General features: G+C 38.7%; 1 pseudogene; it reads left to right on the top strand.

Moving 5' to 3' along the window:
- The first annotated feature begins 6,915 nt into the window (after positions 1-6,915).
- The window catches only part of LOC129557776 (frizzled-3-like), a 51,052-nt pseudogene continuing 33,361 nt past the window's right edge, over positions 6,916-24,606 (top strand).

Raw genomic sequence — 24,606 nt, 5'->3', positions numbered from 1 at the left:
ATTTTATATCCTGCAACTTTACTGTATTCATTGATTAGCTCTAGTAGTTTTCTGGTAGAGTCTTTAGGGTTTTCTGTGTAGAGGATCATGTCATCAGCGAACAGTGAAAGTTTTACTTCTTCTTTTCCAATTTGGATTCCTTTTATGTCTTTTTCTGCTCTGATTGATGTGGCCAGAACTTCCAGAACTATGTTGAATAGTAGTGGTGAGAGTAGGAACACTTCTCTTATTCCTGACTTTAGGGGAAATGCTTTCTGTTTTTCACCATTGAGGGTAATGTTTTCTGTGGGTTTGTCATATATAGTTTTTATTATGTTGAGGTATGTTCCTTCTATTCCCACTTTCTGGAGGGTTTTTATCATAAATGGATGTTGAATTTTGTCGAAGGCTTTCTCTGCATCTATTATTTTTATTTTTCAGTTTGTTAATGTGGTGTATTACATTTATTGATTTGTGGATATTGAAGAATCCTTGCATTCCTGGGATAAAGCCCACATGGTCATGATGTATGATCTTCTTAATGTGTTGTTGGATTCTGATTGCTAGAATTTTGTTAAGGATTTTTGCATCTATGTTCATCAGTGATATTGGCCTGTAGTTTTCTTTTGTTGTGGGATCTTTAGCAGGTTTTGGGATTAGGGTGCTGATGGCCTCATAGAATGAGTTTGGAAGTTTCCCTTCCTCAGCAATTTTCTGGAAGAGTTGGAGTAGAATAGGTGTTAGCTCTTCTCTAAATTTTCGGTAGAATTCAGCTGTGAAGCCGTCTGGACCTGGGCTTTTGTTTGCTGGGAAATTTCTGATTACAGCTTCTATTTCCATGCTTGTGATGGGTCTTTTAAAATTTTCTATTTCTTCCTGGTTCAGTTTTGGAAAGTTGTACTTTTCTAAGAATTTGCCCATTTCTTCCAAGTTGTCCATTTTATTAGCATATAATTGCTGATAGTAGTCTCTTATGATCCTTTGTATTTCTGTGTTGTCTGTTGTGATCTCTCCATTTTCATTCTAACTTTATTGATTTGGTTCTTCTCCATTTGTTTCTTGATGAGTCTGTCTAGTTTGTTTGTCAATTTTATTTACCCTCTCAAAGAACCAGCTTTAGGCATTGTTGATTTTTGCTATGGTCTCTTTTGTTTCTTTGCATTTATTTCTGCCCTAATTTTTAATATTTCTTTCCTTCTACTAACACTAGGGTTCTTCATTTCTTCCTTTTCTAGTTTCTTTAGGTGTATAGTGAGGTTATTTAGTTGACTTTTTTCTTGGTTCTTGAGGTGTTCCTGTATTGCTATGAACCTTCCCCTTAGCACTGCTTTTACAGTGCCCCAGAGGTTTTGGGTTGTCATGTTTTCATTTTCATTCATTTCTATGAATATTTTGATTTCTTCTATGATTTGTTCGTTATTCAGCAGCGTGTTGTTCAGTCTCCATATGTTGGCATTTTTAATAGTTTTTCTCCTGTAATTGAGATCTAATCTTACTGCATTGTGGTCAGAAAAGATGCTTGGAATGATTTCAGTTTTCTTGAATTTACCAAGGCCAGATTTATGGCCCAGGATGTGATCTATCCTGAAAAAGATTCCGTGTGCACTTGAGAAAAAGATGAAATTCATTGTTTTGGGGTGAAATGTCCTATAGAGACCTATTAGGTCTAACTGGTCTATTGTATCATTTAAAGTTTGTGTTTCCTTGTTAATTTTCTGTTTAGTTCATCTATCCATAGGTGTGAGTGGGGTATTGAAGTCTCCCACTGTTATTGTGTTATTGTTGATTTCCCCTTTCATACTTGTTAGTAATTGTCTTACATATTGCGGTACTCCTATGTTGGGTGCATAAATATTTATAATTGTTATATCTTCTTCTTGAATTGATCCTTTGATCATTATGTAGTTTCCTTCTTTGTCTCTTTTCACAGCCTTTGTTTTAAAATCTATTTTATCTGCTATGAGTATTGCTACTCCTGCTTTCTTTTGGTCTCTATTTGCGTGGAATATCTTTTTTCCAGCCCTTCACTTTCAGTCTGTATGTGTCCCTCATTTTGAGGTGGATCTCTTGTAGACAACATATATGGGGGTCTTGTTTTTGTATCCATTCAGCCAGCCTTAGTCTTTTGGTTGGGGCATTCAACCCATTTACGTTTAAGGTGATTATTGATAAGTATGATCCCGTTGCCATTTTCTTTATGGTTTTGGGTTCAAGTTTATATACCCTTTCTGTGTTTCCTGTCTAGAGAAGATCCTTTAGTATTTGTTGGAGAGCTGGTTTGGTAATGCTGAATTCTCTCAGCTTTTGCTTGTCTGTAAAGCTTTTGATTTCTCCTTCATATTTGAATGAGATCCTTGCTGGGTACAGTAATCTGGGCTGTAGGTTACTTTCTTTCATCACTTTAGGTATGCCTTGCCATTCCCTCCTGGCCTGAAGAGTTTCTGTTGAAAGATCAACTGTTATCCTTATGGGAATCCCCTTGTGTGTTATTTGTTTGTTTTTCCCTTGCTGCTTTTAATATTTGTTCTTTGTGTTTGATCTTTGTTAATTTGATTAATATGTGTCTTGTAGTATTTCGCCTTGGATTTATCTTGTTAGGTACTCTCTGGTTTTCTTGGACTTGGGTGATTATTTCCTTCCCCATTTTAGGGAAATTTTCAACTATTATCTCCTCAAGTATTCTCTCATGGTCTTTCTTTTTGTCTTCTTCTTCTGGGACTCCTATGATTCGAATGTTGGGGCATTAAACATTGTCCTCATTTCTTTTAATTCATTTTTCTTTTTCTGTCTCTGTTTCATTTATTTCTACAATTCTATCTTCTAGCTCGCTTATCCTATCTTCTGCCTCCATTATTCTACTGTTTGTTCCCTCCAGAGTGTTTCTGATCTCATCTATTGCATTATTCATTGTATATTGACTCTTTTTTATTTCCTCTACTACCTTATTAAACATTTCTTGCATCTTCTCAATCCTTTTCTCCTATTTATCTGTAACTCCATTTTGCTTTCCAGATTTTGAATCATTGTCACAAATAAAATTCGAAATTCTTTATCAGGTAGATTCCCTATATCTTCCTCTTTTGTTTGTGTTGGTGGCCATTTATCCTGTTCCTTTAATCCTGGGTATTTCTCTGCCTCTTCATCTTGCTTATATTGATGTGCTTGGGGTTGCCTTTCGGTCTTCTGGCAGTTTGTGGAGTTCTCTTTATTATTTAGTTACCTCATTGTGTGTGGGGTTGGACGGGTAACTTGTCAAGGTTCCCTGGCTAGGGAAGCTTGTGTCACTGTTCTGGTGGGTGGAGGTGGATTTCTTCTCTCTGAAGTGTAATGAAGTGTCTCGTAATGAGTTTGAGATGTCAATGGGTTTGGGGTGGCTTTGGACAGCCTGTATATTGAAGCTCAGGGCTATTCTCCTGTGTTGCTGGAGAATTTGCGTGGTATGTCTTTCACTGAAACTTGTTGACCCTTGGGTGGTGCCTGGTTTCAGTGTTTGTATGGAGGCATTTGATGAGCACCTATCAATTAATATTCCCTGAAACAGGAGATCTCTGGTGTTCTCAGGATTTGGACTTAAGCCTCTGCCTCTGGTTTTCAGTCTTATTCTTGCAGTAGGTTCAAGACTTCTCCATCTGTTACTTCCAAAGCTGTTCCTTCTGTTAAAGCTCTTCTGTTTGCTGTTTCCTTCAGTGTCTAATTCCCGTCCTGACCCCAGGGAGCTGTGGTGGACACTTTTCTTTTTTTTTTCTTTTTTTGGCTCACCTGTTCAGTCCTGCTGTGGGGAGGGAGGAACACTGCTAACAAATGTCACTGGCATCTGTGGGGAGTGCTTGCAGTGTCTCGGCTACAATGGGATTGCTCCTGCTCGCGGCATGTGTGCTTTCCCTGTTTATGCTGCTCAGGCTCTAGGTTGCTCTGCCAGGAGCTGTCCACGGCCGGTGCTGGGTTGTGTGCACTTCGCAGGTCTGATTGGCTCAGGTTCAGGTACTCGGGTACTCCACAAAGGCGCAGACTTGGTTGGGCCTGCGTTTTGTGCCTTCCCAGGTCCGAGCAGCTCAGGTGACCAGGCATTTGGCAAGTGCGGTAGCTGCGACTTATCGCCTACCTGGTCCCTGCCGCTCAGTTTTCTGTGTGTACAACTGGCTCACCTTCTTAGGCAGATATCGACCAGTCCAAACCCAAGAAGTATTGGTTAGCAATGAAGCCTGCCTGCAGCTTGGTATGGGAAGCCTCTCTGGGGCCACGGTTGCCCCATCCGGCGCTGGCCGCCCTCCCCTGCCTGTCCCGGCAGGGGATGGGGGATGGGCCATCCACACCTGGCTTGCTCTGCTGAGTCCTTTGTTCTCTGAGAGGGGCTGGCGGAATCTTAGGTTGGGGCTTTTCACCTTTTCACAGGCTTTTCGCCTTTTAGCGGCACAGTCTGCTTAGCTATTTCCCCGTTAGCACCCTCAGATTGCCCTCAGGGTGTTCAGGCCCGGTCCTCTCTCTAAGCGCTGCTGCCGCTCCTCCCTGACCAGCCCCCGCTTGCTAGTGAGGGGTGTGGGCGTCTGCCCCGCCTCTCCGCTGAGAGTTTCCTCTGGGCACTTAGTCTATGGGTTTTAATTATTTATTTCTTTTTTCTCCCGGTTATGTGACCCTCTGAGGCTCCAAGGCTTGTCACAGACTCGCCTATGAGTGTTTCCAGGTGTTTGGAAACTTCTCTCTCTCTTTTTTTTTAGGCCTCCCTTCCCGGGACGGAGCTCCGTCCCTCCCTCTTTTGTCTCTCTTTTTATCTTTTATACTATTTCCTACCTTCTTTCAAAGACTATGGGCTGCTTTTCTGGGTGCCTGATGTCCTCTGCCGGTATTCAGAAGTTGTTTTTTGGGATTTTTTCAGCGTTCAAATTTTCTTTTGCTGATTTCGTGGGGGAGAAAGTGGTCGCCCCATCCTATTCCTCTGCCATCTTCTACTCCTCTCCCCCTCAATGACTTTTTATATATTCCATAGACACAGAGTCTGCCTAATTGATCATGTGGATTTAACCCGCAGCTTGTACAGCTGGTAGTAAGGTTTTAGGTCTTCTTCCTTAGCCACACTGCCCCTGGGTTTCAATTGTGGTTTTATTTCCACCTCTGCATGTGGGTCCTCCACTGGAGTTTGCTCCTTCGGCTGCCCTGGAAGACTTGGGTTTGCCCCTGTGAGGGCCAGGTATGGAGGTGGTTCAGCTGCTTGGGTAGCAGGGGTTCTGGCAGCACCAGGTATTCGGGGGAGTTGGTGGCCAGGGGAGCAGGAAATACAGTGCACTAGAAGGATATGACAACCAGTACTGGCCAATACGCTCCAGTATTCTTGCCTGGAGAACTCCCCTCCTCCCTGACAGATATGCCTGTCAGGTCACAGTTTACAGGGCAGCAAAGAGTTGGACATGATTGAAGCGACCCTGTGGGCATAGACGCAGGACTTTTTTTGCCTATCGCAGCTCTGTCCCAGTAAGAGTTGAGCATGAAGCTGGCGCAGCTGCTTGACTTGCAGGGACCCTGGTAGCGCCAAGTGTGCAAGGACACGGACTGCCTCTGCTGCCAGAGTTACGTCCCTATCAGAGGCTCTTGTAGCTGGCGATCGAAAGGCCTCTTTGGCCATTCTACCTGTAGCTCCTCCTGTTCAGGAACTTAGAGGGCTACTTTGCCTGGGGTCCTTATCTGTTGTTCGGTGTATCAGGCACATTGAGGGGCCCTCCCAACTAGGATCCTCGTCTGTAGGTTGGCGTCTCTAGCACTTAAAGTGGCACCCTGGGTGGGGTCCTACTCTTTAGTTCAGTGTGTCAGGCGTTTGATGGGCCAGCCTCTCTATTGTTCAGCTGCCAATGCTGGCGTGTGGGGGAGAGAGGCTATGGTGATGGCTCCATCCCCTACCCATGACTCAGCAGTATTGCCTTGCTTCCATGCCTGGCTGGATTTCCTCCCTCACATCCCCTCAATCCGTCTCTCCTCAGTCAACAGCAGCCCTCACCCTGGGATTGCCCCACAATCCCTAAACTCCAGCTCCCAGCTGCTGCGCCTTCCAGGGGACCAGTGTTCCTGTCTGAGGTATGTATGGCTGTGGCAAGGACTGTCTGATTTTCATTCCATTTAGGCTACCACAGAACAGCTGTTTCACTCTCAGCCTTAAATCTTTCTCCTCTGACTCAGACAACTGCCCCAATGCAGGGATTGGACCCCTGCCTCAGTTCCCCCATCAGCCGAGGGCAGGTCCAGTACTTCTAACACTCTTGTTTTTCCCCGTAGTTCCTTCGTCCTACCAAGTTCTGCGTGGTTCTGTATATTCTTTTCCACTGGTCACATACTCTTGTCTGCTGTTAGCTGGTGTTCTGCATGCACCTCTGTCTCTGAAGGTGTATTCCCGGCGTATTCTTGAAGAGAGATGTACTCCATGTCCACCAACTCCTCTGCCATCTTGCTCTCCTAGGGAAGATTTTTACCTCTTATTTTTAAGAAAGTTCTATTTGAGGCTAGGGTAAATTGAGGACTGTCTTGTAATTAAACGTTTTTTAAAAAATAACTTTTGGCTACTATTCTACTGGAGCTTTTTATTTATGTATGTTTATTATATATATATATATATATATATACTTTTTTATAGTTTGAAATCTTCCTGTAAACTGTTTGTCCTAAATAAATAGTATTAATTACACTATTTATTAATGGCTATGCCTGTTTTAATAAAGAGTAATATTTTTGAAGACAAAGCAAAATTAAGTATACATTTTTCATTTTTTTTTTTTGCCAACTGTGGAATATCTCATTGCATGACCCACAAGCAAGATATTTACATTATTTCTTTGACATATCGTCGTGTTCTCCAAGGACATAAGCATAAATAAGCCACAAGTGCTAAATGCAGAAATCCAAATCATTAGGTTCCGAATAAGTAAATGATTCTTGTCTTATGTTTTTAGGTTCCCAGATTGTGATGAGCCGTATCCTCAGCTGGTGGACTGGAATTTAGCTGGCGATCCTACTGAATGAGTCTCAGTGGCAGTGGAGAGGGACTACGGCCTTTGGTGTCCCCGAGATTAGAAAATTGATCCTGATCTTGGCTGTTCCTTTTTGCACATAGGTGGTTGCTCACCTTTTTGTCCAAATATGTACTTTAGGAGAGAAGAGCTTTCATTTCCTTGGTATTTCATAGGATTGATTTCAGTCATTTGCCTTTCTGCCATGTTGTTTACTTTTTTAACTTTTTTGATTGATGTGATAAGATTCCGTTATCCTGAAGGACCCATTATATTTCATGCCGTCTGCTACATGATAGTGTCATTAATTCTCTTTTTGGGATTTTGCTTGAGGACTGAGTCGCCTGCAATGCATCCAGCCCTGCACAGTATAAGGCTTCCACAGTGACCCAAGGATCTCATAACAAAGCCTGTATCATGCTTTTTATGATACTCTATTTTTTTTTTTTTTTACTATGGCTGGCAGCGTTTGGTGGGTGATTCTTACCATCACGTGGTTCTTAGCAGCTGTGCCAAAGTGGGGTAGTGAAGCTATTGAAAAGAGAGCCTTGATGTTTCATGCCAGTGCGTGGGGCATCCCTGGAATGCTGACCATCATCCTTTTATCAATGAATAAGATTGAAGGTGGAAATAAGAGTGGTGTGTGTTTTATTGGCCACTACGATGTTGATGCCTTGAGGTATTTTGTTCTTGCACCCCTCTGCCTGTATGTGGTAGCTGAGGTTTCACTCCTTTTAGCTGGCATTATGTCCCTAAACAGAGCACGAGCGTAGATTTCATTAGAAAAGGAGAACCAGGATAAACTGGTGAAATTTATGATCTGGATTGGTATTTTCAGTACTCTGTGTCTCCTACCATTCTTGATTGTAATTTGATGCTAGTTTTGTGAGTGAGCTTACCGCGGCATCTGGGAAACAACGTGGACACAGGAACGATGCAGAGGATATCACATTCCATGTCTTTATCAGGTAAGGGAAAACTTATTCTCAATTTCAGAATGTTTAACAGTGAAAAAAGCTAATCTTAGCTGTTTATTTAACTCTTCATGAAAAACCTGAACATTAAAATTCTGAAGTCAAGTTAATGAACAAATTTATTGTAGTAAGAATGTCATACACACGTTTCTGTTAACATCTTCCTTTTAAAAGATCACTTTCTTGAGTCCAAGCCATGGGCTTTTAAGCATTTTACTTCTGTTATCACAAAATAGTTGCTTGTTGATTACTTAGAAGTCTGCAGGTTTGAGGGGAAGATGTTGATGAAAAGACAGTGTCTGTGGAAATTTTTACTGATACTTAGAAAGGGGGTTTTAACAGTTTTGAAAAAAAAAATTAGAATGCATTTGTACAAACACTTTCATCTTTTAGTTGGTCTTAGTTTTTCATTTTTGCATACTGAACATTTTGTGATTTATCTTTTAATTTAAAGAGATCAGATAATCATAGAATTTTAGATCTAGAGAGGACCTTAGAGATGGTTTATTCAAGTTCCCTCTATAATTTAGAGTTCTTAAACATCTATCTTATTTGAGGCTTAGAAATGTTAAGTGACTTGCTCACTTTATTAAAGTACTTATGCTTTATAGATAATTTCTGTTTACTTGTCTCTTTCCGCTAATAGACAATGAACTCTTTAAACGCAAGAACATCTTTTTCATATTTTTTCAAAGCATGTTCTATAAGTCAGTAGATGATGGCATTGAAAATGGGAATGTGTAGACTGAGAAGAAAGGACATTTTAAAGAAATGTTCCAGTTTTACTGGAAACAAGGAGTGTGTGATTAGCACATAGTCAATTCTCGTAAATACTTGATGACTGAAAATGCCATTTCCTTTTTTTATTTTGTGATATAAATAATTCTACACAGAATTACATTTTATTATAATATAAAATTACTATAGAATAATATAATATTATATTATAATATTATAAATATTAGCTACTGGCTTTTAAAAAACTAACCTATAATTGAAAGACCAGAAAAAATGAATAATTGAAATTTTCTTACACTTCTTGACAGAATTGCTTATTAAAAACTCTTAATATGAGTTTTCAGGTCTGAAGCTAAGTAATCAAATTTTGCCTCTAATGAGAGAGAAAGAGATGATTGAATTACATCATATAGTTCTCCATGTAAGGTTTCTAGGATTCCAAATATATATTATCTTAGGACTATAAAAGAAATAATGTATAATGATCTGAAAAATACCAGACCTGAAACATGTAAGTAAGGAAATTAAAGTAGTTGGGACGCCACTATTTTCAAGACATTCCTAAGAATCTTTTAGCATCTTTAGAACCAGTTTGAGCTATACAAAATCAGTGTGTGTATTCATTTCTTTACAGTCATAGGTTCTATAAGTGATTTTTTATTTCCAACTTACAGAAATAATGTTGGATTTCCAAAATCCTAAAAAGATAGAAAATGGTATAACTATAACATAGTTATTAAGCTATAAAGTCTGGGTCAGGAATCCTGGCTTCATACCTAACTCTTTTTATTTACTAGCTTTATAGATTTAGATCAACTTCACTTCTTTCCACTTCAATTCTTCATCTGTAGAATGAGTAATGGAATCTCATAGTAATAGAACAGTAATCATGCTCATAGAAATAGTAGTAGAATCTGTCTCCTAGGACTGTTTTTAAGTGGAACTATGGTGTTGGAGAAGACTCTTGAGAGTCCCTTGTACTGCAAGGAGATCCACCCAGTCCATTCTAAAGGAGATCAATCCTGGGTGTTCATTGGAAGGACTGATGCTAAAGCTGAAACTGCAATACTTTGGCCACCTCATGCGATGAGTTGACTCACTGGAAAAGGCTCTGATGCTGGAAAAGGTTGGGGGTGGGAGGAGAAGGGGACGACAGAGAATGAGATGGCTGGATGGCATCACTGACTCTGTGGACATGAGTTTGAGTGTACTCCGGGAGTTGGTGATGGACAGGGAGGCCTGGCGTGCTGTGATTCATGGGGTCGCGGAGAGTCGGACATGACTGAGCGACTGAACTGAACTGAACTGAAGAGGCTCAAAGCATTTTATGAAACAGTTATACATTTCAAAGTTTGTTAATATTTCTAGAAAGCCATTCACATATAACATATTTTAAAGACATGGGGTTTAAAATCCCATGTGTAACACTTTGAGTCTCAGTTTCCTCATGTAGAATATGTTAATTACAGTAATATCTACCTCATAGGGGGCTGTGAAGATTAAATGAGAAAATAAAGTTAAACCTCTTACTAGAATGCCATGCACAAAGAAAAATTTCATTACTCTGTTGTTGCAAGTACATAATTCCTGAGGTTTAAAAAAGAATTGTTCTTATATTCTGTATTAGAATCATCATTTTGTCTTTTAAACATTGATTTTCAAAAGAACACGTTTCCTTTCCTAAAGTTTCCCCCTTCATTTTTTCTCTTTCATCCATCTAATCCAATGATCTATGTCCCAGGAATTTTTACACTAGAACCTGTGTTTCAATAATTGAAATGTGTTACCGTAATAGAAGCAGCTTAGCTAAGACTGTCAAGTTCACATTAGAGCCATTTGTAGAATTAAAAAAAATTATTTCTGTAGAAAACAAACAAAAACCCATTATTTCTATTTTCTGCCACAGAAGGGATCCCATCTGTTGTTTATCTAATCTTGATTCAGAAACATACAAAAAAATCATATCTAACATGATTTTATCTTCATTTTCTGATAAGAGTGTTTCCCCTTTACTAGACAATAACAGAAGGAATCAGCATTGTTTATGAAAGGACCATAAGGAAATGGGTATGTTTTGCTCTTCAAACATTAATGGCAGCAAATAATTCTCTATAAATATATAATATGTACTACTAATCTTTAAAGTGGTAAGTATTCTGCTTATGACTTCCTAGCACGAAACTGATTTTTCCTCAAAATTTTTCAGTGACTGTAATAGAGGGAAAGAGGGAGAGTTACTGAAAAAATATTGTAAGTCTCTTATAGGAAAATATTTTGAAATATTATATTTTAGAAGTGTAGAATATTAAATTTATTTTTAAAATATTCATACTATTATGTTCAGGCAGTAAAATGCTATCAAGCAGGCACTTTTGGATAAATCCTTTAAAATATACAAGTCATTTTGGCATCTGCTAAACAGACTAAATAGCCTAAGCCATGAGTTCCATTTTAGTCCTAACTGCAGATATATATGGTGGTGGTGGTGGTGGTGGTGGTGTTCATTCGTTAAGTCATGTCTGACTCTTTGTGACCTGAAGAACTGCAGCACGCCAGGCTTCCCTGTCCTTCACTATCTTCCAATATATACTATCTAGTGTACAAATGGTTTATACATATTTAAGAAAAAATTCAGTGTTCTGGCTTTTGTTGTAACAAGTCAGCTCTGCGGGTGTAGTGCAAAAGCAGCTATCAGTCAGTTCAGTCACTCAGTCAGGTCCAATTCTTTGCAACCCCATGGACTGCAGCACGCCAGGCTTCCCTGTCCTTCACCAACTCCCGGAGCTTGCTCAAACTCATGTCCATCGCGTTGGTGATGCCATCCAGCCACCTCATCCTCTGTCGTCCCCTTCTCCTTCCGCCTTCAATCTTTCCCAGCATCATGGTCTTTTCCAATGAGTCAGTAATTTGTATAGGTGGCCGAAGTATTGGAGCTTCACCATCAGTCCTTCCAATGAATATTCAGGACTGACTTCCTTTAGGATTAACTGGTTTGATCTCCTTGCAGTCGAAGGGACTCTCAATAGTCTTCTCCAACAGCACAGTTCAAAAGCATCAATTCCTAAGCTTTCTTTATAGTCCAACTTGCACACCCATACATGACTACAGGAAAAACCATAGCTTTGAGCAGTGACCCCAGAAGAGAGTTGACCCAGACTTGCCTGTGAGCATCCAGGAGTCTCTGGCGGAGGTTTTTTGTCAGCAGGGGCCTTCTACAGGATGGGGGGGCACTGAGTGTGCCAGTGCATGTATGAGACCTTTTGAAGGAGGTCACCATTATCTTCATTACCTCTACCATGGTTTCGTCTCAGGTGAAACAACAGGGAAGGAACACAGCCCCACTCATCAACAGAAAACTGGATTAAAGATTTACTGAATAAGACCCCACCAAACGTAACAAGACCCAGTTTCCCCCACAGTCAGTCTCTCCCATCAGGAAGCTTCCATAAGCCTCTTATCCTTATCTGTCAGGGGCTGGACATAATGGAAACCACAATCACGGAAAAGCAGCCATCAGTTCAGTTCAGTTCAGTCGCTCAGTCGTGCCCGACTCTCTGCGACCCCATAAATCATAGCACGCCAGGCCTCCCTGTCCATCACCAACTCCCGGAGTTGAGTCGGTGATGCCATCCAGCCATCTCATTCTCTGTCGTCCCCTTCTCCTCCCACCCCGAACCTTTCCCAGCATCAGAGTCTTTCCCAGTGAGCCAACTCATCGCATGAGGTGGCCAAAGTATTGCAGTTTCAGCTTTAGCATCAATCCCTCCAATGAACACCCAGGATTGATCTCCTTTAGAATGGACTGGTTGGATCTCCTTGCAGTATAAGAGACTCTCAAGAGTCTTCTCCAACACCACAGTTCAAAAGCATCGATTCTTCGGCGATCAGCTTTCTTCACAGTCCAAATCTCACATCCATACATGACCATGGGAAAAACCATTGCCTTGACTAGACGGACCTTGGTTGGCAAAGTAATGTCTCTGCTTTTTAATATACTATCAAGTTTGGTCATAACTTTCCTTCCAAGGAGTAAGCGTCTTTTAATTTCATGGCTGCAATCAGCATCTGCAGTGATTTTGGAGCCCAGAAAAATATAGTCTGACACTGTTTCCACTGTTTTTCCATCTATTTCCCATGAAGTGATGGGACCAGATGCCATGATCTTCGTTTTCTGAATGTTGAGCTTCAAGCCAACATTTTCACTCTCCTCTTTCACTTTCATCAAGAGGCTTTTGAGTTCCTCTTCACTTTCTGCCATAAGGGTGCTGTCATCTGCATATCTGAGGTTATTGATATTTCTTCCAGCAATCTTGATTCCAGCCTGTGCTTCTTCCAACCCAGCATTCCTCATGATGTACTCTGCATATATGTTAAATAAATAAGGTGACAATATACAACCTTGACGTACTCCTTTTCCTATTTGGAACCAGTCTGTTGTTCCATGTAGAGTTCTAACTGTTGCTTCCTGACCTGCATACAGGTTTCTCAAGAGGCAGGTCAGGTGGTCTGGGATTCCCATCTCTTTCAGAATGTTCCACAGTTTATTGTGATCGACACAGTCAATGGCTTTGGCATAGTCAATGAAGCAGAAATAGATGTTTTTCTGAAACTCTCTTGCTTTCTCCATGATCCAGGGAATGTTGGCAATTTGATCTCTGGTGCCTCTGCCTTTTCTAAAACCTGCTTGAACATCTGGGAGTTCACGGTTTACATACTGCTGAAGCCTAGCTTGGAGAATTTTGACCATGATTTTACTAGCGTGGGAGATGAGTGCAACTGTGCGGTAGTTTGAGTATTCTTTGGCATTGCCTTTCTTTGGGATTGGAATGAAGACTGACCTCTTCCAGTGCTGTGGCCACTGCTGAGTTTTCCAAATCTGCTGGCATATTGAGTGCAGCACTTTCACAGCATCATCTTTCAAGACTTGAAAGAGCTCAACTGGAATTCCATCACCTCCACTAGCTTTGTTATTAGTGATGCTTTCTAAGGCCCACTTGACTTCACATTCCAAGATGTCTGGTTCTAGGTCAATGATCACGTAGACAATACATAAACAACTGGAAGTGTTTCAGCAAGACTTTGTTTGTAGTGACGTAATTGGGGCAGATTTGCTCTGTAGGTTGTAGTTTGCCAGCTTCTGAACTATAGCAAGCATTATTCTCTATCACTTTTGATAATTCTTTCATTTCAGTGGTTGGTGACCTATGGCACTTTTCTTTCCCATGGAAATTGTCACTGTTTCATTCTCGTTACTGTTTTTGAGGATCATCATTTTACTCTGTCACATAATGGTATTAAAAATATTCAATAAAATAAATTCTAGTGCATCACTATAATAAACATATGCCAATAAATCTTATTTCCAGTTGTCTTTGAAGTCATACCACACCAGTTTAAAGGAAATTTTCAGAAGTTTATGGGAATAGTAAAATAGAAACAACATAATGTAATAGTCATAGAAGCTTCTAGTTACTTAGTATGTACTATGCATCAGGTTCTGTACTCAGTGAATTTATACACATTATGTCCTTTAATTCTCAAAATAGCACAATACGTTGTATTCTGCTTTACAAATGAGGAACTGAGTCATATAATTAAATACAACTTATGTAGGTTATTACAGTAAGTGATAAAGCTAAGGTGTGAATTGTATTTATTATTCCAAAGACTACTAACCACCTACCTGATCATGTCGAATATGAAATCTTCCATTTTATTTCCTCTGTCTGCTTGGCTGCTCAGTCGCTTCAGTTGTGTCTGACTCTTTGTGGCCCCATGGACCACAGCCTGCCAGGATCCTCTGTCCATGGGAGTCTTCAGGTAAGAATTCTGGAGTGGGTTGGGGATTTTCCCAAACCAGGGACTGAACCTGGGTCTCTTGCATCTTCGGCATTGCAGGCAGATTCTTTACTGCTGAGCCACTGGGGAAAACCTTCTAGTGAATCAAAAATATTTTATCAGTGATTTTATGAAGTGTGTTAAGGTAATTTGATTTCCCAATTGGCACTAGTAGTAAAGAATATACCTGCAGTTCAGGAGACGCAAGAGATATGGGTTCAATCTCTGGGTCGGGAGGATTCCCTGGAGGAGGAAATGGCAACTTACTCCAGTATTCTTTCCTGAAAAATTCCATGGACAGTGGAGCCTGATAGGCTACAGTCCATGTGGTGGCACAGAGTTTGACATGACTGCATGCACTGTAACTCCAGCAATCCCACTCCTGGGTGTACACACTTAGGAAACCAGAATTGAAAGAAACACATGTACTCCAATGTTCATTGCAGCACTGTTCATAATAGCGAGGACATGGAAGCAACCTAGATGTCCATTTGCAGGTGAATGGATAAGAAAGCTTTGGTACATATACACAATGGAGTATTTTTCAGCCATCAAAAAGAATGCATTTGAGTCAGTTCTAATGAGGTGGATGAAATTGGAGCCTATTATACAGAGTGAAGTCAGCCTGAGAGAAAAACATCAATACAGCATACTAATGCATATATATGGAATTTAGAAAAATGGTAACATTAACCCTGTATACGAGACAGCAAAAGAGACATAGGTGTATAGAACAGTCTTTGTGACTCTGTGGGAGAAGGTGAAGGTGGGATGATTCGGGAGAATGGCATTGTAGCATGTATATTATCATATGTGAAATGAATCACCAGTCCAGGTTCGAGGCATGATACAGGATGCTTGGGGCTGGTGCACGGGGATGACCTGGAGGGAGGATATGCGGAAGAGGGAGGTGGGAGGGGGTTTCAAGAGGGGCAACACATGTACACCCGGGGCAGATTCGTGTCAATGTATGGCAAAACCAACCAATATATTAATGTAAAGTAATTTGCCTCCAATAAAAAATAATTTTAAAAGGTCATTGAGTTCATTAATATTGTTAAGTTTGTTAAAGAGCTAAGAAGTTTATCTTAAAGTAGAGCATTAGGAAAATAAATATGCTCAGGTTTCTTCAGACAGTATGACTTCTGAGAATATGTCTGAGTAGGAGCATAAGCATAGTCTGAACCAGTTAAATCAGGAAAGAATTCACTATTTGAGATATCATAGATCTTACATGATGGAGGGGAGATCTCCAAAGAGTTCCCCACTTCAAAAATTATTATGAATTGGGACCAGTCCAATAAGAAGCTAGGGCTCGTCAAGCAGGGGCTATTAGGTGGATGAGATGGGAAAGGCCACACAAGTGTGATTGCTATTTACTGGGGAAAGGTGAGCCTTGGGCCAGTTGGTAAGTTGAGAAAGGGAGCCAGGAACTCCCTTGCTAGCCTAAATCACCAGGTCCATAGGCTGAAGTGTTTGCAAGTTAGTTGTGCCTCCTGTCAATCAGCTTGAACAATACTTTCTCCAGGATTCCCACTAACTGATTCACCAAAGAGCTCAAAATATAAAGCCACCAAACACATGAGAAAACAAACCACTATGACTGAGTCACAGCATCAAACTTAGAACTACTGATACTGAAATTGTCAAATACTGAATGATAGAATAGGTAAATATGTAATATTTATAGAAATAAGAAATATAGTCACAGGTTACCAATATACAAGAAATTACTTGGAATAATATATTTTTAAAAATCTAGAAACATAATTTTTGAAATGGAAACTCATCTGATAGAGTTCCTGAAATATTTAATATAAAACAGCAATTTAGGCTGCTGTTTGAAGAGAAATTCAATGAACTGGTAGTAGGTGAAAATAAAACTATCCAGAATGCCGTAAGAGAGACAAAGAAAATGTGACAGTGATGTTAAGAGAAAGTGAGAGCAGAATGAGAAGGTCGAATACGAGTATATTGGGTTGGCCAAAAGATGGTATGGGTTTTCTGCATCTGAATGAACTTTTTGGCCAACCCAATAATTAGATTCCCAGGAGGGAGGGAATTGAGAGAATCTAGGAGAGACAATATTTAAAGCGATAATGACTACAAGTTTTCCACAACTGCTAAACAGACCAAGGAGGTACTGTATACCACTAGCAGGATAAATAAAAAGAAATACACACTTCAATGAAACTGCAGAACTCCAAAGACAGGAGTCACAATAAGCAGTCTCAGAAAAGGGGACAGATCTAAAAAAGACCAACAGTTAGAATGACAGCAGAGTCCTTAACAATAACAAAAGCCAGAAAACGATATATTTTAAATGTTGAGAGAATAAAACCTTTTCAACCAGAATTTTGTACCAGGTAAAACTCTTGTGGGGATGCACAGCCAGATCCCCTTCACAGAAGAACAAGCCTCTCAGCTGCATGGAGTGGGGTCAGTAGACACCCTTCAGGTGGAGAGCTGCCTTATCTGAGGTGGGCCTGCAACCAGCGATTCTTAGGTGGGCTAAGAAGACTTGGCCGTTGGCCCAGCAAAGGACCCTCTGATGGTTCTTATTTGCTCCGGAATTCCCTACCAGTTTGGCTGAGGCTTTTCTGAGAATGGATGGCAGGTCACTTTCTTCTGTCCAATTGTAGACATTGTTCCCAGATAAATATCTCACACTCCAAACTTCGTCACTGAATGTTCTGGAAAACGCCAATTTGTTCTCAAGAATAGAGACGAAATAAAGCCATTTACATATAAACAAAAACTGTGAGTTTACCACCAAAAGATTTGTACAAACTTCTAAAAGTTATATTTCAAGAAGAATGAAAATAATCTCATGATAGTAGGAGATGCAAGAAGAAATGATGAAGTTAAGTTGTAAACGTATATGTAAAGCTAAATAAATGTTTCTATAAAATACCAACAACAGTTTTTACTTTGGGGGTTTAAAAAAAACGTCTAAAGACCTATAGAGAAAAAAAATACACCAAAAAAATGTATATATATATATACATATACATATATATATCGACCAGAATTGGGTTAATGCTCTAATCAGCTCTATCAGATATATTGATGATCTAGGACCCCTGACAGATGCCTGTCCCCAACCCTCTTTTTTTTTTTTTTTTGCTCTTCTCATGGGCCTCTTGTTCTTAAGGGTGTAAAATTTTTTGAAGGTTTTTTAAATTTTTTGAATAGGTGATTTGTAATGTTTATAATGTTAAAAATAGTAAACATATATATTGAGAAGCATTATTCCTACTCTTGGTTCTCATTTCTCAATTTTTGCCCCCCTCCATCTCTACCAGTAATCACGATTTATATCAATAATTTCTTGTATGTATTTCCAGAATTTTCTTTCTACATGGTTGTTTTGAAAAGTAAGTCATAATTAAAAAAGCCTGTCATGCACTAAGAGGTCACTAAATTTAGTTCCCTTCTCTCCATAACCTTCTTGTGACCATAAGACCCAGAAAGAATAATTTTCCATAATTTTGGTACTGAATATCACATTTTTTTGCTTTATATTTATAAACATAAATTGGAACCATAAAACCATGTTTCATGCATATCATATTCTTTTTTTTATTTTTTATTAGAAAACTGAAATTTAAATGTGTTTATATCACTCACTGAGTACATGGCATTTAAAAATAACATCTATAGATAACCCTGTATACGAGAGAACTAATCTTCTAATGTATAGGCATAAAGTGGTTTCTATTATTTATATTCTTAATGCTTCTATGAGTAATTCCCATTTAGTATTGTTTATTTGCAAGATTTTTTTGATTATTGTTACCTGATGTTTCCCTTTTTAGAGAAACATTTTTAAGGCAGCTTTGACTCTGTTAAGCCTCTCAATTTTATCTTTATTTTTATTGTATTAATACATGGTATGCATTAGTTGCTTTCTTTTCTTTATGATTATTCTGTTTATTTTTCTAACTTCTTAAACTGGCTGTATACTTGTATACTCATTGCTTTTCTTTTTTATGTGAAGTCTACTGCATTTAAGGCCTCAATGGATAATGTTTTCCATATCCCGTAGGTTTTAAGACTTTGTATTTTTGTTATCTTTCTGTGATGATGTCATATTTTTAATAAAAAGTTTATGGAGATTTCCTAGCCTTGACCTAGAGCTAATTGAAAAGGCAAAATATTTTTTAAAGATGTGAATATGATTAATAGAACCTTGTGTGTTTTCTGTAAAGTGATTCTGGTGTTTCAGAATATGATACCATAAAACTAGAAAGTTTGGTTGTGCTATTTTTTCCAAGATGCAAATTGTTTTATTATTTCAAGTATTCTAAAATGATGGGGAAACAGTGGAAACAGTATCAGACTTTATTTTGGGGGGCTCCAAAATCACTGTGGATGGTGATTGCAGCCATGAAATTAAAAGATGCTTACTCCTTGGAAGGAAAGTTATGACCAACCTAGATAGTATATTAAAAAGCAAAGACATGACTTTGCCAACCAAGGTCCGTCTAGTCAAGGCTATAGTTTTTCCAGTGGTCATGTATGGATGTGAGAGTTGGACTGTGAAGGAAGCTGATGGCTGAAGAATTTATGCTTTTGAACTGTGGTGCTGGAGAAGACTCTTGAGAGTCCCTTGGACTGCAAGGAGATCCAACCAAACCATTCTAAAGGAGATCAATCCTGGGTTTTCATTGGAAAGACTGATGCTAAAGCTGAAGCTCCAATACTTTGGGTACCTCATGCGACGAGTTGACTCATTGGAAAAGACTCTGATGCTGGGAGCGATTGGGGGTAGGAGGAGACGTGGAAGACAGAGAATGAGGTGGCTGGATGGCATCACCGACTCGATGGACATGAGTTTGAGTGAACTCTGGGAGTTGGTGATGTACAGGGAGGCCTGGCGTGCTGTGATTCATGGGGTCGCTAAGAGTCGGACACGACTGAACGACTGAACTGAATTGAATTTACATATAACTTACTAGTTTCAGGTATGCAGCATAATGATTTGATATTTGTATATATTGCAAGTGATCACTGTAATAAATCTTAACATCCATCACCATACATAGTTAAAAAGTTTTTTTTCTTGTGATGAAAACTTTTAAAATCTACTCTTAGCAACTTTCAAAACTGTAGTACAGTATTATTAACTACTGGCACCAAACTGTACATTACATTTCTATGCCTTATTTCTTCTATGACTTGAAATATGTACCTCTTGACCACCTTCACCCATTTTATCCGTTGCCCTACCTTTGCCTCTGGCAACAACCAGTCTGTTCTCTTCATAAGTTTGGTGGTTTTTTTGAGGTGGGTGGGTTTTTTTTTAAGATTCTATATACAAATGAGATCATAATGTATTTGCTTTTCTCTGACTTAATTTCCCTTCGCACAAACCTTCAGAGTCAATCCATATTGTCACAAAATGGAAAATGGCATCTCTCTTTACTGCTGAATAGTATCCATTGTATCTGTGTTCCGCGTCTTCTTTGTCTGTTCAGCCATCAGTGGACACAGGTGGATTCCATCTCTTGGTGGTTGTGACTAATGCTGCAGTGAGCATGAGGTGCAAATATCTTTTCAAGTTTGTGTCTTTGTTTTCTTAAAATAAATACCCCTGAGTGGAGTTGTTGGGTCATATGGTGGTTCTGTTTTTTACTATTTGAGGAATCTCCATATTCTTTTTCCATGGTGGTTGCACCACTCTTCACTCCCACCAGCAGTGCACAATGGTTCACTTTTTCCTCATCCTCACCCATGCTTGTTATTGCTTCTCTTTTTGGTAATAGTCATTCTGTCAGTTGTGAGGTGATATTGTGGTTTTGATTTGTGTTTCCCTGAAGATTAGAGATACTGAGCACCTTTTCATGTATGTGTTGACCATCTGTGTGTCTTCTTCGGAAAAATGTCTGTACAGAAATTTTGCCCATTTTTTAATTGGATTGCTTGGGTTTTTTAATTGAAATTGTATGAGTTCTTTATATCTTAAAGAACTCCTTAACATATATATGACTCACAAATATTTTCTCCCATTCAGTTGGTTGCCTTTTTATTAGGATGATGATTTCCTTTGCTGTGTAGAAGCTTTTTAGTTTGATGTAGTCCCACTTGTTTATTGTTACTTTTGTTATCTTTACTTTTTGTATCCAAAAAAAAATTTTAATCATTGTTAAGACTGATGTCAAGGAGCTTGCTATTTGTTTTCTTCTGGGTATTCAAGTCTTTAATCCATTTTGAATTAATTTTTGTATATGGCTTTCCCGTTTCATTCTTTAACACATGGTTGTCCAATTTTTCCAACATAATTTATTGAAAAAACTGCTCTGTGAAATGAATCGGCAGTCCAGGTTCAATGCATGATATAGCATGCTCGGGGCTGTTGCACTGGGATGACACATAGGGATGATATGGGGAGGGGAGTGGGAGGGGAGTTCAAGATGGGGAACACGTGTACAGTGGGAGTGTATTCATGTTAATGTATGGCAAAACCAATACAATATTATAAAGTAATTAGCCTCCAATTAAAATAAATAAATTTAAAAACAAAGTTAAAAAAATGAAAAGACTGCTCTTTCCCTATTGTGTATTCTTGGCGCTTTTATCAGAAATTAATTGACCATATATGCATGGGTTTATTTTTGGACTCTGTTCTGTTCCATTGATCTGTGTCTGTTTCTGTGCTACTGTCATGTTGTTTGAGTACTATTACTTTGTAATATAGTTTGAAATCAAGGAGCATGAATGATACCTCCAGCTTTGTTCTTTTTTCTCGTGATTGCCTTGGGTAATTGGATCTTTTGTGGTTCCATGTAAATTTTAGAATTTGTCCTATTTCTGTGAAAAACGCTGTTGGAATTTTGGTAGCAGTGCAAAGAATCTGTAGATTGCTTTGGATAATACAGACATTTTAACAATATTGATTTTTCCAGTCTTTAAGAATGGAATATCTTTCCATTTATTTGTTTTCAGTTTTTCTCCACTAATGCCTCATTTTCTTATTGTAAATCATGAGATTATAGGACAGTTTCATGGAGTTTCAAAGAACTCATTTCTGAACATAGTCTTTCCATAGTTTTTTCAGGGCTGAGGAAGTTGACCTATTATTGTAATGCTTAGGAAAGTCTAAACTATGTTTTCTGTTTCATTATTCTATACATAATAACAAGCTAATTTAAAATTTTCCTGTTTCCTGGTTAATTTTCAGTTTATATTTAGAAGAGAGAATGGAAAATTTCAAAAATTATTTACCTTCAATTTGATTTGTTTCGAGAAAATAGCAGTTTATTACTTAATCCAAAAAAGAAAGATTATGCTTTTCACGTGATGAATGAGCATTATTATACTGTGAAGTCTGATTAATAGTTCTTTATGTACATCAAGATTAAGTGTAAATTCTTCAGGGTTTTTAATTATTTGTTTTCCAATTATTGCATCCATTATTGTAAAGTATATATGTACAGAATATTATTCTATTTTCCAGCTATTTCTAGTTTATAAGATTAAGGTGACATAAGAGTGATGATCATTTTCCCCTCAGTAAAATTAGGATGAAAGTTCAAGATGTTGTCCTTTGCTTAATCAAATTTAACTTCTGAAGAAGTAATATTTTCTATTTTGTAATATCATCAAAGCAAAGGAATAGAATTGAGGTAATTATTATTTTTGTTTTCATTTTAACTTCTTGAGTGAACTTTCTTTAAGCCTTTACTTACCTAATTTGTGAGTTTTCCATGAGGTTCATTAAATAATAGGCACAGTATATTCAGATGTCATAATCAATCTTTATGATGTTGATAGTCTGTGGTGAATAGTAACACTTTGAGAATGTATGGACTGTACCAGTCAGTTCCTTCCTAATCAGACATGCTCTCCTTTATTTCCTCTCGGTTTAATGAAACCATTTTCTCATCTTTTTCCCTGGCTAAACTTTCACTTGGAAAGTTGTCTAATTTTTTAGATAATGGGATAAAAATTTATTCTTTAATCATTAAATTTTATCTTTTATTTATCTAAAAGTTGACATCACCCACAGTTTACAGCAGTCACTGGTAAAGTCAATTTGGATCTAAATTAACTTCCCTCATTGCCATTAGCCATTCTTGAATTTAGAATGCAACATTCATTTAAGGTAGTCTCAGTGCTTGGAAAAGAAAATGAGATTATTTACAAAATATCAGTAGTGTGGAGTTTGTATTTTGTCATTTCCTCTATTGTTTGAAGGAAAGCTTGAGAATTGAAATCCCAGCTTACTATACCTATTTTTCACTGCGTTAAAAACAAATTGGTGGTCCAACAATGGGAGAAGGTAAACTTAGAAATAAAAGGAAGATTGATACATAAAGATCTGGTTAAAGAAGTGAATTGCTAATTAGTTTTCTGTTTACCCAACCTAGTGCTGCTTTAATTTCAAAACTACTGCCTCTCAGAAAGTAGCAAGGTATGGTGACATTGTAGGAGCCTTAACTGCCTTTTTGTCCTTTATTTTTCAAAAAAAATTATAACTGTTTCTGACATACAGGTATTTATACACACACACATACATATACATATATATGCATGTATAGGTTGGATTGGTCATAAAGTGCATTTGAGTTTTCCATGAAAAGTTACTGAAAAATTTGACCCAGATAATCACGATGGTCACTCATCTAGAGCCAAATGTCCTGGAATGCGGAGTCAAGTGGGCCTTAGGAAGCATCACTACGAATAAAGCTAGTGGAGATGATGGAATTCCAGTTTAGCTATTTCAAATCCTGAAAGATGATGCTGTGAAAGTGCTGAATTCAATATGCCAGCAAATTTGGAAAACTTGGCAGTGGCCATAGGACTGGAAAAGGTCAGTTTTCATTCCCATTCCAAAGAAAGGCAATGCCAAAGAATGCTCAAACTACCGCACAATTGCACTCATCTCACATGCTAGTAAAGTCATGCTCAAAATTCTCCAAGCCAGGCTTCAACAGTACATGAACTGAGAACTTCCATATGCTCAAGCTAGTTTTAGAAAAGGCAGAGGAAGCAGAGATCAAACTGCCAACATCTGTTGGATCATGGAAAAAGCAAGAGACTTCCAGAAAAACATCTATTCCCACTTTATTTACTATGCCAAAGCCTTTGACTGTGTGGATCACAATAAACTGTGGAAAATTCTGAAAGAGATGGGAATACCAGACCACCTGACCTGTCTCTTGAGAAATCTGTATGCAGGTCAGGAAGCAACAGTTACAACTGGACATGGAACAACAGACTGGTTCCAAATAGGAAAAGGAGTTCGTCAAGGTTGTATATTGTCACCCTGCTTACTTAACTTCTATGCAGAGGACATCATGAAAAACACTGGGCTGGAAGAAGCACAAACTGGAATCAAGGTTGCCGGGTGAAATATCAATAACCTCAGATATATATACAGATGCCACCACCCTTATGACAGAAAGTGAAGAGGAATTAAAGAACCTCTTGATGAAAGTGAAAGAGGAGAGTAAGTGCCTGGAGACTCAACATTCAGAAAACTAAGATCCTGGCATCTTGTCCCATCGCTTCATTGCAAACAGATGGAGAAACAATGAAAACAATGAGAGACTATTTTGGGGGACTTCAAAATCACTGCAGATGGTGACTGCAGCCATGAAATTAAAAGACACTTGCTCCTTGGAAGAAAGTTATGACCAACCTAGATAGCTTATTAAAAAGCAGAGACATTACTTTGCCAACAAAGGTCTGTCTAGTCAAAGCTATGGTTTTTGCAGTAATTTGGATGGATGTGAGAGTTGGACTATAAAGAAAGCTAAGCACTGAAGAATTGATGCTTTTGAACTGTCGTGTTTGAGAAGACTCTTGAGAGTCCCTTGGACAGCAAGGAAATCAGTCCTGAATATTCATTGGAAGGACTGATGCTGAAGCTGAAACTCTAATATTTTGGCTACTTGATGCAAAGAACTGACTCATTGGAACAGACCCTGACGCAGGGAAAGATTGAAGGAGGGAGGAGAAGGGAACAACAGAGGATGAAATTGTTGGATGGCATCACCAACTCAATGAACATGAGTGTGAGTAAATTCTTGGAGTTGGTGATGGACAGGGAGGCCTGGCGTGCTGTAGTCCATGGGGTCTCA

This window comes from Moschus berezovskii, chromosome 15 (genome assembly GCF_049115385.1).
Source record: "Moschus berezovskii isolate FMDL1 chromosome 15, NW_MosBer_1.0, whole genome shotgun sequence".
Taxonomy (NCBI): domain Eukaryota; kingdom Metazoa; phylum Chordata; class Mammalia; order Artiodactyla; family Moschidae; genus Moschus; species Moschus berezovskii.
Note: the sequence above shows the minus strand (reverse complement) of the source record. Positions and strands in the feature narration are given on the sequence as shown.